The sequence below is a fragment of the Mobula birostris genome, chromosome 12, assembly GCF_030028105.1.
Source record: "Mobula birostris isolate sMobBir1 chromosome 12, sMobBir1.hap1, whole genome shotgun sequence".
NCBI classification, from domain to species: Eukaryota; Metazoa; Chordata; class Chondrichthyes; order Myliobatiformes; family Myliobatidae; genus Mobula; species Mobula birostris.
The window spans coordinates 86,347,601-86,368,507 of NC_092381.1; positions in this window are offsets into that span (position 1 = coordinate 86,347,601).

The window sequence follows — 20,907 nt, forward strand, 5'->3', positions numbered from 1 at the left end:
TAACCACATGATTATCCAAATCATTGTAGACAACAAACAGCAATGGACCCAGCACCAATCCCTGTAGCACACCATGAGCCACAGGCCTCCAGTCAGAAGGCAACCAACTACAACCACTCTGGCTTCTCCCACAATGTCAATGTCTAATCCAATTTACTACCTCATCATGAATGGCAAGCAACTGAAACCTCTTGAGCAACTTCACAAACAGAACCTTGTTAAGGACCTTGCTAAAGTTCAAGTAAACAACATCCACTGACTTGCCTTCATGAACTTTCCTGGTAACTTCCTTGGAAAAACTCTGAAAAATTGGTTAGATATGAATTAATTTGTACAAAGTCATGTTGACTGTCCTGAATCAATCCCTGTCTATCCAAATACTTATATATCCAGTACCTTCCAATAACTTTCCTGCCACTGCTGTCAGTCTCACCAGCCTATAATTTGCTGGCTTATACTCACAGCCTTTCTTAAACAGTGGAACAGCATTTGCTCTCCTCCAACCCTCCAGCACCTCACCCATGGCTAAAAATGTTTTAAATGTCTCTGCTATAGCCCCTGCATTTTTCTGCACTAGCCTCCCACAAGGGAACACCTTGTCAGACCCTGGGGATTTATCCACCCTAATTTGCCTCAAGACAGCAAACACCTCCTCTTCTGTAATCTGCATAGGGTCCATGATCATCTTGCTGCATTGCCTCACGTGTACAGACTGTGTCCATCTTTCGAGTTAATACAGGTGCAAAAAAAAAATCTATTTAAAACCTCCACTTTTGACCAGAAAGAGCTACATTCTATAAATCAGTGAGATCAAATGAATCAAGGACAATGGAAGCAGACAAACTCATTGTCTTTGCTCTTGCCGCATGCTTGGGGATGGAAGCTGCCATTTTGTGAAGACACTCTATTCTCCATTTTGTGAGCTTGACATGCTGAGCTTGATCAATGTTTTAAAGAAGACGCAATGATACTCCAGGTAATCTGCTGGACTGGAGATAATTTCTGAATAAGAAGGTACTTGTGAGATGTTCTTTGGTTGGCTATAATATGTAGGTTTGTGAATGTTGGGGTTTGTACCTGCCTGGAGTGATTTGAGCTCATTGCTGATTGACAACAAAGAGCCATAAGTTATCAACTGTCACTTGATGGGAAGAGGGCAATAAATGGATGCTTGGAGCAGAGACAATAACAAGGTGTTAAAGGTCAGACACATGACCTGAGGCCAATGACACTGGATTGCAATATTTGAATTGATAACAGTTGGATAGAAAAGTCGATGCTTCATGTGTGCTGGCAGCAGTAACTTCAAAGAATAACCATTACAGATACAAGCATGAGCGACCCTGCATTAAACACGTGGTGAGTGAATTGGTACTACGGGGATGCCTGGCCAGCGTAGACTCCTTGGCCAGGGTAATACCTTTGCTATTCTTTGACTATTCAGGGGAGTCAGGGATACCTAGTGGGTGTGCATACAAGGTATTTAGTCTATGAATTCACGTACTTATTAGTTTAAACAACAAAGGTACGCGTCGGTAAATGCAGATCTCTCTGCGCCTCACTGATCATTGTTATGAGAGGTTTTTTTTACAACACCACCAACTCTTCTGGTTCCACGAATAGGTTACCATTCTGATCTTCCAGAGGACCAATTTTGTACATTAATATTCTTTTGCTGTCAGTATATCTGTAGAAGATCTCAGGGTTCTCCTTCACCTTGTCAGCTAGAGAAATCTCATGTCTTCTTTTAGTCCTCCTGATTTCCTTCTTAAGTGTTCTGTTATATTTCTTATACTGCTCAAGTACCTCATTTGTTCCTGGCTGCCTATACCTGCCGAGCACCTCCTTCTTTTTCTTAACCGGGGCATCAACCTTCTCACTATCCACAACTCCATCAGCCTTCAAATAATCTGCAAGCTTATTAACCTTCCATTCCACTTCCTCTTCCAGGTAATTCACAAAACTCAGAAAGAACAAGGGTCCCAGATCCCTGCAGAACACTACTACTTCCAGACCCCCAGGCAGAATACACACAATTTTCTACCACCCCCTGCCTTCTCTGGGCAAGCCTGTTTATGGTCTCAAGTTTCTATGGATCCTATGCCTCCTAGCATTCTGGGTGAGCTATCTTGTTAAATGCCTTACAAAAATCCATATACACCACATCTACCATTCTATCTTCATCAATTTGTTTTGTCACCTCTTCAACCAGACTTGTGAGGCACGACCTGCTCCTCACAAAGCAATGCTGACTCTCACTAATCAGACTATGCTTCTCCAAATGCTCATAAATCCTGTCCCTAAGAATCCTCTCTATTAGTTTGCCCACGACTGGCTTAAAACTCAGCTGGTCTATAATCCCCAGGATTATCCTATTTCCCTCTTGAACAAAGGAACAACATTTGCCATCCTCCAATCCTGTTCGCGTGGCCAGTGAAGATGGAAAGATCATCTTCAATGCCCCAGCCATCTGCTCCCACACTTCCTCTAGTAACCAAGGATATATCCCATCCAGCTCCAGGGACTTAATCTATCCTAATATCTTTCAAAAACTTCAACACTGGCTGTTTCTTAATCTCAGCATGCCCCAGCACATTAGCCGGTTCTAAACTGACCTCACAGTCATCAAAGTCCCCCTCATTGATGAATACTGAAGCAAATAATTCAATAACAATTTCCATACCTCCTCTGATACTAGGCACATTTCCCTCTTTGTCCCTGAGCAGTTCTACCTTCACTCTAGTCATCTTGCTGTTCTTCATGTATGTGCAGAATGCCTTAGAGTTTGTCAATTCTACTAGCCAAGGCCTTCTCATGTACTCTTCTAGCTCTCCTAATTCCTTTCTTAAGATCCTTCCATGCTCCTTATAACTCTCAAGAGCCCTGATTGATCTTTACTTCCTAAACCGTAAGTATGCATCTTCCATCCTCTTGACTAAAAGTCCTACCTCTCTTGCCAACCATGGTTCTGAAGCAGAATCAGGTTTAGTATTGCCAGAATATGTCAAGAAATTGCAATACACTGCAATACATAGTAATAAAAACTGTAAATTACAATAAAAGTGTACTGTATATTAAAAATAAATCAAATAAATAGTGCAAAATATCGGAACAAAAATTTTCTTAATTCTCCAATCTTTTCCCTGTCTCAATGGAATAACCCGTCCAGAATTAATGAATTTTCATCAATTCTCCATTAAAGATTGCCACATATTTTCACAGGTGACCTTCAACTATTCCTTTCCTTTTAAACCAAATATCATGCAGATATGTTGATAATGATGGCTTTGAGAAACTCCATGGCAACGTTAAATCAGACATTAATGATATTGCTTCCTCTCTATTTCTGGCGGCCATGGGCTAGGAACTTACAGGCGTCAGTGGAGATAATGCACTTTTTCAAGTAGGATCTGAGCACATGCTTGAGTTTTTTCCCCTGTTCACCTGAAAATCTCTTGCCATTATAAAGCGTTTTGGAACTTGGAACATATTTAGGAATCTGGTCAACACACACAAAATGCTGGAGGAACTCAGCGGGCCAGGCAGCATCTATAGAAAAGAGTACAACAAGACCCTTCATCAGGTCTGGGTTTTGGGCATATTGTCAGGACTGGGTCTCAGCCTAAAATGTCGATGGTACTCTTTTCCATAGATGCTGTCTGGCTGCTGAGTTCCGCCAGCATTTTGTGTGTGTTGCTTGGATTTCCAGCACCTGCAGATTTTTTCTTGTTTGTGATTGGGAATCTGGTGTTGGTTATGTAAACAATATGGTTTACCCAATGAAGCTACATGAGTGACTGAGGCCTCAGTTCTTGGGGTGTTCACTTGAAAGAGGACACCGACTTTGGTTCACTTATTCTTCCAACGGGTTTGGAAAATTTTACGAAGACAGCATTGCTGGTATTTTTCCAGTATTAGGAGATGCCCTCTACAGGTAGTCCAGGATTCTTGGGCAGTGATCACTTCTGCGTAGTAGATCTGTGTTTTGTATGAGATCTAAGGGTCTTGATCTTCAAATACACTCTTGGACAATTAATCAAACTCTGTGCTGGTACATTGAAGTCAATGGTGAATTTCATCGCTAATGTGTGCCTTGGCCAAGAGGTGGCTCCCTGAATAAGGGACATGGTTCATGTATTCCAGAGACGCATTGTTAATTTTTACTGTTGCAATTTTGTATGGTGCAGATTCAGCAGGTTAATGGAGGAATTTTGAGTTGTAGATGTTGAGTATGATGATGTCCTTTCACGTGCTTCTCTGAATGGGATGCAAGTGCTTGGAGCTTGAAAGAAAAGGGAAGCATCATCTGCATATTGCAGCTTAACTACTGAGGCTCAGGTAACCTTGATTCTGAACTGTAGTCACTGTAAGTCAAACCATTTCTCATTAGTTCTGAAGGTCAGCTCCATTGTGGTCAGAACATTATTGGAGATACAGAACTGTGGAGAGAAAGATTCAGAAAAATTGGTTGATTTGCTATTGCATGCTTGGTGGGTGATGGGCGCTGATGCTTCCTACTTCAACAAGTTGGGGGGGAGAGGGAGATGGGAGGGTTGATGCTTTGCTGCTGCTTGTGCATGGGAAAGGGTTTGGGTGCTTTGGGGTTCTAACATTTTTTTCTGTCATTCATTTTTTGGGTTTTCTTCTGTTTTGTGGATCTCTGTGAAGAGTAAGAAGTATGCATACTCCAATATTAAGTGGTAGCATTGGACCATTGAATTGTGTTGAAACAATGATGTAGCCTTATATTGCAATTATCTTTAATAAAATTGATTCAATTGCAAATCTCAGCATATCACATCACTTACAACACCCATAAAAACAGGTCAACAGGTCACTCAGGCAGGAAAATAATTATAGTAGTTTGCATTTTTATTTCAAGATTTATATAGATAAAAGCAAAAACGGAAGGCTGTTTAGCTGCTGATAGCAGACTATAGATGAGTTGCGGTCTAATATGCTTTCCCTTCTGAAAAAGGCAGCTGAAGCACTGAGTTGCAATCTTTTATTTAAAGGATGATATCAACCAAAACAGTGGCTGATCCTTCTTAATGTGCCATTTTTTCCTGTAATTTTGACAGTTTGTTCTTAATTTCAAGTTTACATTAAGGAAAATATATAATGCAAAATTATTTCTCCTTATTAACTCAGAGGTAGGCTTCTGATACTAAAATTAAGTATCACAGTTGCTTGTATTTAATTTTAAGCTCTCCTTGTGTGGTTCTCATTCAACCTGATATAGATCTACAAAGTACTATTGTGCTTGCCACATCTGGTGAACTACAGGACAAATTGTAGCCAGTGATCCACATGTACAAATAACTCTCTAATCTTTAATATGATCTGTCTATTATGATTAGTTATTTAAAGTTAAAGTCTACCCCGAGCCTTATAGGCTCATCAGGCCGGTGCTTATGTCGGTTTCCGTGGCGTGAAGTGACTGACAGTACGAGATTCCCCCCCGGTTAGGACGCCAGTCTATCATGAGGTTAACCCTAGCATTTCGCCAGAACCCATTTTCGGCTGGGTGGACTGGAGCAGTGTGTGGTTAAGTGCCTTGCTCAAGGACACAACACTCTGCCTTGGCTGGGGCTCAAACTCACGACCTTCAGATCGTTAGTCCAATGCCTTAACCACTTGGCCACACGCCACACTATTATGATTCAATTTAGTAGAAAATTACACAAGATGTTTGAAAAAAAATATTTATTCATATTTCGGCTTGTTGATAAATAAGTCTCACAGTGTTATTTTTTCATGGTAAGTGCAAAGATTGCAAATCTGACCCAATAAAGTCAATATAATTATTTTCTCCAGTGTCAGAAATGTTGTGTTCTTATTTTTCTATTTTAAAATATCCAATATTTCCCAAGCTCCCAAAATATTATCAAATTCCAACACAGGAACATACAGTTGTTCCTAAGAATGGCAGAACTAGTTTCAGTTCTCCGTTCACTTTTGACAATTGTTTTTTTTCTTATCAGTCTTTTGTGCTTTTGATACCATTCATTACAAAGCTGTGTAGGTGTGGTTACCATGTCAAGTGATCTTTGTGTATCTTGCAGATAAAATTGACTTGAATCTGAATTTATTTAAATCTTACATCTGTCCCACAATGTGAGGGAGTAAAAACCTTTATATTATGACTCCATCGCAATGTACAGACATGTGAATTTATACATGGTCATGTGCATAAACAAAACCTGTCCATTATGTGTGGACCGTCAGTACCTTCATTTTTTTTTAAATTACTTCACGTCAAAGTGGCATAGGTGACAGCTGGGCCCAGACTAGCTTCACAAAATATCACAAACTTCCACCATGTAACATGAACTCTGTTGACAAGAACCTGTTTGTTGTTCTTTTGTAGCCTAAGGTTCAAAATCTTGACATTCCAATAACAAATTTGACTGATGGGAACAGCTCCTTCATGTGGATTTTTTAATAATGCAGAAGATGGGCCTAGTTATGCTCTGCTGGCTACACTGCCTGGGGCACATTGTCTGACACCACCCTCTCCAATCAGACACTCTGTCACAGGGGTGGAGTTAAACAAGTGGATGTGCTCAAATCCTGTACATGACCACATAGTGGTTAGCAGAATGCTTTACAGTACAAGCAGCCCAGGTCCAATTCCCGCTGTTATCTGTAAGGGATTTGAGCATTCTCACCATGATCGCGTGTGTTTTCTCCTGATGCTCTGGTTTCCTCTCACAGTCCAGGACTTACTGGTTGGTAGGTTAATTGGTCATTGTAAATTGTCTCGTGATTAGGCCAGAATTAAATTGGGAGATTGCTTGAAGGCTCGAAAGTGCCTATGCCGTGCTGTATCTCAATCAACAAATGAATGCATAAAACTTCCCCAATGACTTGTGAGAATTTCCCGATCTTCCAAACTGGGGGGAAAAGCAGCTTCGATGCCATTGAGATCATTGGGTCTGGATATTGGAGCAAACGGAATCCCCATTTAAACATCAGAAGGAGCTGCACCATCCCAAAACCTACTCCGCCACCTGCTGCCACATCTTTGGGTGAACCTGTGGTTCCCATGCCGGCCTTGTCGGCCACTTCAGAGCTCACACTTCTGGAATAGAAGCAAGTCATCCTCAATCCAGAGGCACTGCCTAAATGGAAGAAAAGCATGATACACACTTGTTATTTCCAGTTCATTGTCAAAAATTCAGCCATAGATATTTAAAATATGTTGCAGGAACCATTGCCCAAGAATGAATCAATAAAAAGCTGCATTTATTAAGTCCTTAAATTCTAAAAGGATTTCATTCATGTTTCTCTCCTAAAATGCACATCACACTTGGCCCGGAATAAGCAAACTGGTTTTTTTAAAATTTAGTTTATTTACTCCCATAAGAAAGGCAATCAAATAAATAAATCAGAGAATCAAATAGAAAATAACATGCATGACTTTATGAGGAACAAGGGGTTAAGGGATATACAGCAGATGAGACAGAACAAAGAGTCCAGGAGCAGAGCCAACTTGAGAAGAAATGGAGAGTACAGTTGAAACATTTCAGTCAACCAAAATGCCCCACATAATTAATCCATTTACTCCATGTAAATGTAAGAGAATTAGAGCATAGTGAACAAATGGTAGAATTTTACAGAACATTGTTCTGTTGGTAATTCAGCCATTACTTTGAACAATCCATCTTTGTTTTAATGATTGGAAACTGGAGATGTTTCAGATTTCTTCTTCTGACCTTATTTGATGACATTCCATTTCTAAGATGATATTGAAAGGCACTACTTAATAGCAGACAAAGAATTCAGTATCAGGCATTGTTTTAGGGCACGGCATTAGCCACTTCTATATTATAGACTTTGCAGAGTAACACACAGAAATCTTAGCAATGTTAGAAATCCTCTCCTTCTTTTCCATTCTGTATGTTGCATTGCCTTTCATTATATCTGTAACCTTCTTTCTTTGAGATTTTTGTTCTCTTCCATTTGTGGCCTCTTACACTTGCTTCATATCTTCTGCATTGTTAACCACAGCTGTCTGATCCTCAACGCACAGAATTCCTTTAATAAACTTCCTTAAAAACCATGCAGCATTGTAAAAATTCCTTGCTTGGCTCAGTGTCAGATTTTCTTAATAAACTGTAGGGATCAATTTGTACACAGTGCCTATAAAAAGTATTCATCCCCCCCCCCCCCGGAAGTTTTCATGTTTTATTGTTTTATAACACAATGGATTTAATGTGGCTTTTGACACTGATCAACAGAAAAAGACTCTTTCGTGTCAAAGTGAAAACAGATCTCTACAAAGTGATCTAAACTAATTACAGATATAAAACTCAAAATAATTGATTGCATAAGTATTCACCTCCTTTAATATGACACACCAAATCATCACTGGTGCAGCCAATTGGTTTTAGAAGTCACATAACTAGATAAATGGAGATTTGTTTTTGGAGACCTGTGTGCAGTCAAGATGGATCAATTGACTGTAGTAAAAATACACCTGTATCTGGAAGGTCCAAATGCTGGTGAGTTAGTATCCTGGCAAAAACTACACCATGAAGACAAAAGAACACTGCAAGCAGCTCTGTGAAAAAGTTATTGAAAAGCACAAGTCAGGAGATGGACACAAGAAAATTTCCAAGTCACTGAATATCCCCTGGAGTTTAGTTAAGTCATTCATCAAAAAAATGGAAAGAATATGGCACAGATGAATATCTCCCTAGGGAACACTGAGTGACTGTGCAGGAAGGGGACTAATGAGGAAGGCCACCAAGAGACTCTGTAGGAGTTACAAGACTCAGTGGCTGAGATGGGAGAGAATATGTGCATACAACAACTGTTGCCCGGGTGCTTCACCAGTCACAGATTTATGTGAGAGTGGCAAAGAGAAAGCCACCATTGAAAAAAAACTCTCATGAAGTCTCAGCTAGAGTTTGCCAGAAGGCATATGGGAGACTCTGAAATCAGCTGGAAGACGATTTTATGGTTTTATGAAACCAAAATCGAGCTTTTTGGCCATCAGACTAAAAGCTATGTTTGACGTAAACCAAACACCGCACATCATCTAAAACTTAACATCCCTACCGTGAAGCATGGTAATTGTTGCATCATGCTGTGGAGATGCTTCACTGCAGCAGGCCCTGGAAGGCTTGTGAAGGCAGAGAGTAAAATGAATGCAGCAATATACAGAGAAAACCTGATGAAGTCTGCAAGAGAACTGAGACTTTGGAGAAGATTGGTTTTCCAGCAAGACAATGACCCCAAGCATAAAGCCAATACACAGGAATGGCTTAAAAACAACAAGGTTAATGTCCTGGAGTGGCCAAGTCAGAGTCCAGACCTCAACCCAACTGAGAGTTTGTGGCTAGACTTGAAAAGGACTGTTCACTCATGATCCCCAATGCAATCTGACAGATCTTGAGCAGTTTTGTGAAGAAGAATTGGGAAATATAGCGGTGTGCAGATGTGCTAAGCTGATAGAGATCTATCCACACAGACTCAAGGCTGTAATTGCTGCCAAAAGTGCATCTACTAAGGAGGTGAACACTTAATGCAATTAATTTTTTCATGTTGTGTATTTGCAATTAATTTAGATCACTTTGTAGAGATCTGTTTTCACTTTGACACGAAAGAGTCCTTTTCCATTGATCAGTGTCAAAAAATCCAAATTAAATCCACCGTGATTCAATGTTGTAAAACAATAAAACATGAAAACTTCCAAGGCGGGGGGGGTGGGGGGGTGAATACTTTTCACAGGCACTGTACATCCATGTGATAAGAAGCCACATCACCTGTCTGATTTCAGTGATTCTGATTCAGGAATAAATATTCCTCCCACTTTTCTACAATTCAAAATATCTTATTTTTCCAGTTCAAACTGATGTCACAGCCATGGACTCTGCTGTGGGGTTTACGTACCCGCACGAGGACTGCACAGCAGGTTTAGCAGCTGCACTCGTGAGTATGTACGTTTCAGCTAATTACTGTTTCATTATGGCGGTATTTAACTCCCTTCTTTTCATAGTAGTCTTGTCGAGACTTGACATCGTTACACTCCCTGCTTACCCTTGTACCTTAAGACTGCCATTTCCACTGACAACGGAAAGAAGCAGTTTGCATTTAGTATTTAGATATTGCTTTCAGCTGCAGTGTTGACATTTAACTTAGCATTTGAGAGCTTTAGCACTTTTTGTTGGAATAGACCTTTGTACATTTTTGCCCCTCTCCCTTTTCCTGCGGGTGCTGCTTGCAATACTATATGCAAGTGCTCATTGATACCTTGCCATGCTTATGATTATTCAGTTTGTCAAGATTTACAGAAAAGTGGCCCAACCTTCTGTGAATCGTTTAGTTTTCATCAAGTGTCAATGAATATGCCATGGAAACAGGAATCTGGATCAATTATTCCCACCTCTGTCTGTAGGGTCACAGAGCACTTTAGTATAGAAGCAGGTCATTCCACTCATCCAGTCCAGGCTGAATTAGTGCCATTGACATGCACTTGGACCATAATGCTCCACACCCCTCCTATCCATGTGCTTATTCAATTTTTTTTTTAAATCTTGAAATTGAATCACATCCACCACTTTTGCTGGCAGCTCATTCCACTCTCTCACCACCCTCTGGGTGAAGAAGTCCCATCTCATGTTCCCCTTAAACTTTTCAACTTTCACCCTTAATCCATGACCCCTAGTTCTAGTCTCACCCAACCTCAGTAGAAAGAAAGAGCCAACTTGCATTTACCCTATCTGTACTGCTCATAATTGTGTCTGCTATAGATGCACAGTGAAGAGTGTCCTGACCGGTTGCATTGTGGCTTGAGATGGAGACATCAATGCCCAGGTATGGAAAAGTTGATGAAAGTGGTGGATAGAGCCTAATCCATCACAGGCAAAGCCATTCTTTCTTCCTTCTGCTGCCATCGGGAAGGAGATACAGAAGACTTAGGTCCCATACCACCAGGTTCAGGAACAGTTATTACTCTTCAACCATCAGGTTCCTGAATGAGCTTGGATATCTTCACTCACATCAACACTGAACTGATTCCACAAACGATAGACACACTTTCAAAGATTTTACAACTCATGCTCCCAGCGCTACTTGTTTGTTTGTTTATTTATTTATTTATTTTTGCTTGCACAGTTTGTCTTCTTTTGCACATTGGTTATTTATCAGACTTTGTGTGTAGTTTCTTATTGATTCCACTGTTTTTCTTTTTGTTTTCCTGTGAATGCCTTCAAGAAAATTAATTTCAAGGTAGTATATGGTAACATGTACAGTATGTACTTAGAAAATAAATTTACTTTGAACTTTGAATCTCCCCTCATTCCCCACACTCCAGGAAATAAATTCCTAACTATTCAACCTTTCCCTAAAGTCATGTCCTCCAGTCCTGGCAACACCCTTTTAAATTTTCTCTGCAGTCTTTCAATCTCATTGATATCTTCCCTTAAGCATGTGTCCAGACCTGTGCATAATACTCCAGATTGGGATTTGCCAACGGCATGCAACTTTGTCATAACAGCTCAACTCCTATACTCAATACTTTGATTTATGAAGGCTAATGTGCCAAAAGCTCCATTTATATCCCTATCTACCTGTGATGCCACCTTCAAGGAATTATGGATCTGTATTCCCAGATCATTTTATTCTACCACAATTCTCATTGCCCTACTGTACACCATGTAAGTCCTGCCCTAGTTTGTCCTCTCAAAATGCAACACCTCACACTTGTCTGCATTAATTTCCGTCTGCCATTTATCAGCCCATTTTTCCAGCTGGTCCTGATCTTGCTGCAAGCTTTAATAGCCTTCCTCATTGTCCACTGCACCACCAGTCTTGATGTCATCCGCAAATTTGCTCTTGCAGAAGGCATGAGGTTGCTCTACCAGACAAAGCAAAGGAGAGTCCTAAGGGCTTATACAGATAAATTAAAAGCATTAAGGACAGCAATGGGCAAAATTGGTCCTTTTGAAGATCAGCATGGTCACCTAATGCATGGAGCTGAAAGAGACATGGAGGTCCTCAAATGGATTTTCTGCATCTGTGTTTACTCAGGATCTCAAGCAAAACAACAGCGAGGTCATGCATTGTATACAGATTACAGAGGAAGAGGAGCTTGCTGTCTTGCGGGAAATTAGGGAGGATAAATTCCCAGAGCCTGACGAGGTGTCCCCTCTGACCTTGTGGGATGCTAGTCCAGAAATTGCAGAGGCCACAGCAAAGGTATTTAAAACCTTTAATCCAAGGGTAAATGTGGTATCCCTCCAGGAGGCATAGCTGAGACTAGCTAACTCCAGGCTTAGGCTGATAAAGGTACCAACGAAGACCAATCTCCTACCAGAAAAGAAAGTAAAAGGTTTAACACAACCTTCAGTGGCACAAGCATTGCCAAATCTACTTGTTTTTTTGTCACGTTGACAATGAAGGCCAGTAATTTAACTGAACTGACCAGGTAAATGCATTGGCTACAAAAGAACACCATATGCTGGGTACACTGTGAGGAATAACATACTACTTGACACCTGAAGGGTCCTTGTTTATAAGGCTCAACACAGGATGGTGACAGAATACCCTTCAAATGAGTTTAAAGGATATCTCATTTAACAAGTTCTTGACTACCAGGCTCAATATCCTTATTACTGTACTTCTGCATGGAACTTGAGCTGTAGATAACACAAAATAAAGAAAAAGAATCTTATCAATTAGAACATTTGCAATGTACATTCAACATGTGATATACCAGAAAGAAAAAATCGTGAAGAGAAATGCTCAGAGAAAACACCAGAAAACGTTATTGTACATCAATATCCACAACATCTTATTCTCATACCACACAGAGTTGGGTCTTGCTTGATTCAAATGCATCATAGTTGTGTCATTGTTGCAATTTGGAAATCTCATGGAGAACAGAAGCAAAAGCAGACGCATGCCCTAAGCTGCTCTGTAACAACACAAGTGACAACGTGCCTGTCCAGCTTTGTGCTCCAGTTTGACATTTCAATTAGAGTGAAAAAATGACTTTTTTTCAGGTTTAAGGATCACAAAAACTGTCAAAAAGAATACAGTTCTCACCCAAAAACATGAGCACCTTCTCTTTTCACACCAACTTCACCCACTACATGCTCTTAGAAGACTATTGCCTTTAGATATTTCATGACTTAGATTGAGCAGTTTAGTTATGAGGAGAGATTGGAGGAGCTAGGTCTTTTCACCATGGAGTGGAGGAGGTTAGGAGGGGACATGATTGAACTATATAAAATTATGAGGGGTATAGAAATGGTAGACTGCAGGAAACCTTGCCCGCATCAGAGAAAGATAAAACTAGAGGACATAGTGAGTGTAAGTGGGAACAAAGTTAAAGAGGATAGTAGGGAGACCACCGTCAACCCCCAGAGAGTGGTAAGTATGTAGAATGCACTCCCTGAGAGGATGGCTGAAGTTGGTTAAGCAACGTCCAGATGACCATGTGAATCACCAGGGCTATGGACCAAGGACTTGGAGATGAGATTGACACCCACTGGTCAGCATGGACAGGTAAGGCCTAATGACTTGTTTCCATGTTGCAAGTTCTATGGCTCTATGACTTGTATCATCCCCTGTCCAATTTTTACCTCTTGTTTAGGAGGTAACAGATATGATCAGTAGCACTGCTCCTGCAGATGTGAGCGGTCTGGGAGACTCCCAGCCTCCCAGACGGCCACATCTACACCAGATGTGTCGAGCTGCAGCTCCTTAGGGACCGGTTTAGGGAACTGGAGATGCAGCTCGATGACCTTCGTCGGGTCAGGGAAATAGAGGAGGTGATAGAGAGGAGCTATAGGCAAGTAGTGACACTGGGGCTTCGGGAGACAGATAAGTGGGTAACAGTCAGCAGAGGGAAGGGCAAGAATCAGACACTAGAGAGTACTGTATCCCTGTGGCTGTCCCCCTTAACAATAAGTACTCCTGTTTGAGTACTGTTGGGGGGGAAATGAACTACCTGGGGTAAGAAACAGTGGCTGTGTCTCTGGCACAAAGTCTGGCCCTGTGGCCCAGAAGGGTAGGGAAAGGAAGAGGATGACAGCAGTGATAGGGGACTTTATAGTTAGGGGGTCAGATAGGCAATTACGTGGATGCAGAAAAGTAATACGGATGGTAGCTTGCCTCCCGGGTGCCAGGATCCAGGATGTTTCTGATCGCGTCTACGGTATCTTGAAGTGAGAAGGTAAGCAGCCAGAGGTCCTGGTACATATTGGTACCAACGACATAGGTAGGAAAAGGGAGGAGGTCTGGAAAACAGACTACAGGGAGTTAGGAAGGCAGTTCAGAAGCAGGACCTCAAAGGTAGTAACAACAAGATTATTGCCTGTGCCACGCGACAGTGAGTGTAGGAATAGAGTAAGGTGGAGGATAAATGTGTGGCTGAGGGATTGGAGCAGGTGGCAGGGATTCAGATTTCTGGATCATTGGGACCTCTTTTGGGGCAAGAGTGACCTGTACAAAAGGACAGGTTGCACTTGAACCCGAGGGTGACCAACATCCTGGCAGGGAGGTTGGCTAAGGCTAGTGAGGGGAGTTTAAACTCAAATCTCTGGGGGGGGCGGTAGGAACTGAACTGAAGAGATAGAGGAAGAATGGTTGGCTCACGATTCGAGAAAGCTTGCAGACAGTGTGAGAGGGAGGATAGGCAGGTGATAGGGAAGGGAGATGCTCAGACTGATGGTTTGAGATGTGTCTATTTTAATGCGAGGAGTATCACGAACAAAGTGGATGAACTTAGAGCATGGATCAGTACTTGGAGCTATGATGCTATGGCCATTACAGAAATGTGGATGGCTCAGGGACAGGAATGGCTACTTAAAGTGTTTTAAATGTTTCAGAAGGGACAGGTAGGGAGGCAAAAGAGGTGGGGGTTTGGCACTGCTGATCAGAGATAGTGTTACGGCTGCAGAAAAAGAGGATGTCATGGAGGGATTGTCTACAGAGTCTCTGTGGGTGGAAGTTAGGAACAGCAAGGGGTCAGTAGACCTACTGCGTGTTTTTTATAGACCACCCAATAACAACAGGGACATCGACGAGCAGATAGGGAGACAGATTCTGGAAAGAAGCAATAATAACAGGGTTGTCATGGTGGGAGATTTTAATTTCCCTGATATTGATTGGCATCTCCCTAGAGCAAGGGGTTTAGACAGGGTGGAGTTTGCTAGGTGTCTTCAGGAAGGTTTCCTGACATATTATGTAAATAAACCTACACGATGAGAGTCTGTACTTGATCTGGTATTGGGAAATGAACCTGGTCAGGTGTCAGGTCTCTCAGTGGGAGAGCATTTTGCAATTTAGGGGAGCATCACGGGGGAGCATTTCACGTGGTGTAAAAAGATTTTTGAGGATGTGACTAAATACATTGATTAATGTAGAGCAGTAGATGTAGTGTATATGGATTTCAGTAAGGCATTTGATAAGGTACCCCATACAAGGCTTATTGAGAAAGTAAGGAGGCTTGGGACCTTGCTATGTGAATCCAGAATTGGCTTGCCCACAGAAGGCAAAGTGTAGTTGTAGAGTGATATACTGTATGGAGGCTGGTGACCAGTGGTGTGCCTCAGGGATCTGTTCTGGGATCCTTTCTCTTTGTGATTTTTATAAATGACCTGGATGAGGAAGTGGAGGGATGGGTTAGTAAATTTGCTGATGACACAAAGTTTGGGGTGTTGTGGATAGTGTGGAGGGATGTCAGCATTTACAGCAGGACATTGATAAGATGCAAAACTGGGCTGAGAAGTGGCAGATGGAGTTCAACCCAGATGGGTGTGAACTGGTTCATTTTGGTAGGTCAAATATGATGGCAGAATATAGTATTAATGGTAAGACTCTTGGCAGTGTGGAGGATCAGAGGGATCTTGTGGTCCAAGAACATAGGACACTCAAAGCTGCTGTGCAGGTTGACTGTGTGGTTAAGAAGGCATCAACCATGGGATTGAGTTCAAGAGCCAAGAGGTAATGTTACAGCTGTATAGAATTCTGGTCAGACCCCATTTGGAGTACTGTGCTCAGTTCTGGTCACCTCACTACAGGAAGGATGTGGAAATTATAGGAAGGGTACAGAAGAGATTTACAAGGATGTTGCCTGGATTGGGGAGCATGCCTTATGAGATTAGGTTGAGTGAACTTGGCTTTTTCTCTTTGAAGTGACGGAGGATTAGAGGTGACCTGATAGAGGTGTATAAGATGATGAGATGCATTGATCTTGTGGATAGTCAGAGGCTTATTCCCAGGGCTGAAATAGCTAACAAGAGAGCGCACAGTTTTAAGGTGCTTGGAAATAGGTACAGAGGAGATGTCAGGGGTAAGTTTTTTTACACAGAGAGTGGTGAGTGCATGGAATGGGCTGCCGGCAACTGTAGTGGAGGCAGATACAAGAAGGCCTTTTAAGAGACTCCTGGATAGATACATGGAGCTTAGAAAAATAGAGGGCTTGAAAATAAGGTAACCCAAGGTAATTTCTAAAGTAAGTACATGTTCAGCACAGCATTGTGGGCTGAAGGGCCTGTATTGTGCCGCAGGTTTTCTATGTTTGCAACACCTCTGTTTTATGTGAGTCTGAGCAGCGAAGGTCTGTTTGCAGGGGCTGCTGTAGCTGTGACTGATTGCACTTTTTCCTCTTGAAAATCAAAAAAACTTCAGATGCTGGAAATCCCTCGTGTGATAATATGGCCTCCCGACATTATAATCTACCTCATTTTGATCATACATATTATTCTTTTCCTCAATAAGGCAGCATCCATCATTGAGGATTCAGTCACCCAAGGCATGCCCTCATCTCATCAGGGAGGAGGTACAGGAGGCTGAAGGCATACTTCAATGATTCAGGAACAGCTTCTTCCCTCTGCCATCAGATTTCTGAATGGCATTGAACCAATGAACACTGCCTCACTACAATCTTTTGCACTACTTCCTTTATTTAACTATATAATATGTACAATACTTCCTGTAATTCACAGATTATATTATTGTGTATTGCATTGTACTGCTGCCACACAGTAACAAATTAAACAAGATTCTGATTCTGATTCACTGCACATTCTTGGAGCTGCTACACTTTATTCTACATTGTATTTTTTTTGTTCTAGTTCAGTGCATTTCGTAATGATTTCAACATTCAAAGTAATTTTATTGTCAAAGTACTTCTATGTCACCATACAGTATATAGCTCTGAGATTCATTTTCTTGTGGGCCTACTCAATAAATCCACAGAATAATAATCATAACAGAATCAATGCAAGACTGTACTAACTTGGACATACAACCAATTTGCAAAAGGCAATAAACTGCGCAAATACAGAAAGAAAGAAATAATAACTAAATAAACAATATTATAAGATGAAGAGCCTTGAAAGTGAGTGCATAGGTTGTGGGAACATTTCAATGATGGAGCAAGTGAAGTTGAGAGAAGTTATCCCAATACAAATCCCATACAGATTTGATCTGTATGAACAGTGTGCAAAACAAGCTTTTCACTGTTCCTTGGCACATGTGACAATAACAAGCTAAATCTAATTCCAATTCCAAATGAATCAAAAACGGAAAATGATGGAAACATCCAGCTGGTGAGGCAGTACCCCTAGAAAGAGAAACTATTGAGATTTCAGGTCTGCAATCCTTCATCAGAACTGGGGAAGAGAGATGCAAGTAGGATTTCAGTGAGCGAGGAAGGATGTGTGGAAAAAAGGAACGCTCATGATCGGAAGAAATGTCTCAATGGGGATGGTTATCAGCACATTGTAATGCCTGTATAATGAGTTAGAACACAAAACAGGACAGCACAGGAACAGGTCCTATGGATGTTGTGCCTAAGTAATTGAAAATAGTAAATAAACACCTAACTAAGCACCTTATGCCAACAAAATGTCCATAGACAGTTGGCATTTCAGGGCAAGACACTTCATTTCATTTCAGTTGGCACTTCATTGGGACTGGAAAAGAAGTGGGAAGAAGCCAGAATAAGAACATGGGTGGTGGGGGGGAAGGAGTACATGCTAGAACATGATAGGTGGAAAAGATGAAGGGCTGGTGAAGAAGGAATCTGATAGGAGAGGAGTATGGCCCATGGGAGCAAGGGAAGGAGCAGGGCCACCAGGGGAAGGTAATAGGCAGGTGAGGAGAAGAGAAGGGATTAAGAGAGGAGCCAGAGAGGGAAGGAGGAGTGTGGCACTTCACCTGTGACTCTGTTGGGGTCATCTATTGTATCCTGCACTCCCAGTGTGGTCTCTTGTATACTGGTGAGACCCGACATGGATTCGAGACTGCTTTGCTGATCACCTATACTCCGTCCGTCAGAAAAAGTAGCATCTCCCAGTGGCCATGTATTTTAATTCCACTTCCTATTCCCATTCTGACATGTCTACCCATGGCCTCCTCCACTGTCGTGATGTGGCCACATTGGAGGAACAACACCTTATATTCCGCCTGGGTAGGCTCCAACCCGATGGCACAAACATCGATTTCTCAAACTTTCAGTAGTGCCTTCCCCCCCTCGCCCCCCCAAACAATCCCCATTCCCATTTCTCTCTCTCACCTTATCTCCTTACCTGCTCTTAACTGCATCTCTTCCATTTTGCTCACATCTGCCCTCATCCCATCCTCCCACCATCACAGCAGGGACAGATTTCCTCTTGTCCTCACCTACCAACCCACTGGCCTACATGTCCAGCACATAATTCTGCATAATGTTTACTATCTCCAATGGGATCCCAACACCAAGGACAACATTCCATCTATTCCCAGCCCCCCACTTTCCACTTTCTGCATTCCACAGGGATCACGCCCAAAGCGACTGCCTTGTCCATTAGTCCCTCCACACTGATCTCTCTCCTGGCACTTATCCCTGCAAGCAGAACAAGTGCCTCACTTGCCCCTACACCTCCTCCCTCACTGCCATTCAGGGGCTAAACAGTCCTTCCAGGTGAGGTAAAACTTCACCGGCAGATCTGTTGTAGTCATCTACTGTATCTGGTATTACCGGAGTGGGCTCCTGCATATTGGTGAGACCAAATGTAGATTAGAAGATCGCTTCACCAAGCACCTCCACTCGGTCTGCCATGAAAAGCGGGATATCTCAGTAGTCACGCATATCAATTCTATGTCCCATTCCTATTCTGACATGTCAGTCCATGACCTCCTCTACTGCCATGATGAGGCTACACTCAGGTTGGAAGAGCAACACCTTATATTCCATCTGGGTAGCCACCAACCTATGGCATGAACATCAATTTCTCGAACTTCTGGTAATTCCCCCCTCCCCCCAACCATCTCCTCCAACATTTCCCATTCCTGTTTCCTTCGCTTGTCTTATCTCCTTACTTCCTCATCACCTCCCTCTGGTATTCCTCTCCCTTCCCTTTCTTCAATGGTCTTCTTTCCTTTCCTATCAGATTCCCCCTTCTCCAACCTTTCAGCTCTTTCACTAATCAACTTCCCAGCACTTTACTTCACCCCTCCCCATCCCAATTTCACCTATCACCTGTATTTCTTTCTCCCCTCCCCCACCTTCTTACTCTGACTTATTCCCTTCCTTTCCAGTCCTGATGAAGGGTCTCAGCCCAAAATATTGACTGCTTACACTTTTCCATAGATGTTGCCTGACCTGCTGAGTTCCCCCAGCTTTTTGTGTATGTTGCTTTGGATTTCCAGCATTTGCAGATTTTCTTGTGTATGTAAACAATATGGCTTGCCCAATGAAGCTTTGTCAGTGTGAATGAGGCCTCAATGCTTGGGGTGTTCACTTGGAAGAGGACGCTGATTTTGGTTCACTTATTCTTCCAATGGATTTGGAGAATTTCACAAAAACAGATTGCTGGTATTTTTCCAGTACGTATTATGAGATGCCCTCTGCAGGTGGTCCAGGACTCTTGGGCAGTGATCACTTCTGTGTAGTAGATCTGTGTTTTGTGTAAGATCTAAGGGTTTGATCTTCAAATACCCTCTTGGGCAATCAATCAATTTCTGTTCTGGAACATTGAAGTCAATGGTGAATTTCATCACTAATGTGTGCCTTTGCCAAGAGGTGGCTCCCTGAATAAGGGGTGTGGTTCATCTATTGTTAATTGTTAATTTTTACACATTGTTAATTTTTACTGCTGGGATTTTGTGTGGTGCGGAGTCAGCAGGTTAATAGAGGAATTTTGAGTTGTGGATGTTGAGTGTGATGATGTTCTCTCATGTGCATTTCTTAATGGAATGCAAATTCTTGGAGCTTGAAAGTAAAGGGAAGCATCATCTGCATATTGCAGCTTAACTACTGAGGGTCAGGTAACCTTGATTCTGGACTACAGTCACAGTAGGTCAAACCATTGCTGTCAGAACATTATTGGAGACGAGGTGCAGGACTGTGGTAAGAAAGATTGAGAATTGGAGACGAGGTGCAGGACTGTGGTAAGAAAGATTGCGAATTGTGTTAAAGCAATGATGCAACCATATTTGACAATTATCTTCCATAAAACTGACTCAATTGCAAATCTCATCATGTCACATCACTTACAACACCCGTAAGAAAGGAGGTCACTCCGACAAGAAAGGAATTACGACATTTAGCAATTTTATTTCAGGATTTATATTGATAAGAGCTTAAATAGAAGGCTGGTTAACTGCTGATAGCAAACTCTAGATGAGCTGTGATCTAATATGCTTTCCCTTCTGAAAAGGAAAGGCAGCTGAAGCATTGAGTTGGAAACTTTTATTTAAAGGATGTTATCAACCAAAACAGTGGCTGATCCTTCTTAAGATGCCATTTTGACAGTGTCTTCTTAACTTCAACTAAATTTAACACATAAAAAATTATAATGCAGCATTATTTCTCCTTAATACTTCAGAGGTAGGCTTCTGATACTGAAATTGGGTATCACAGTTGCTTGTATTTAATTTTATTCTCTCTTTGTGTGGTTCTCA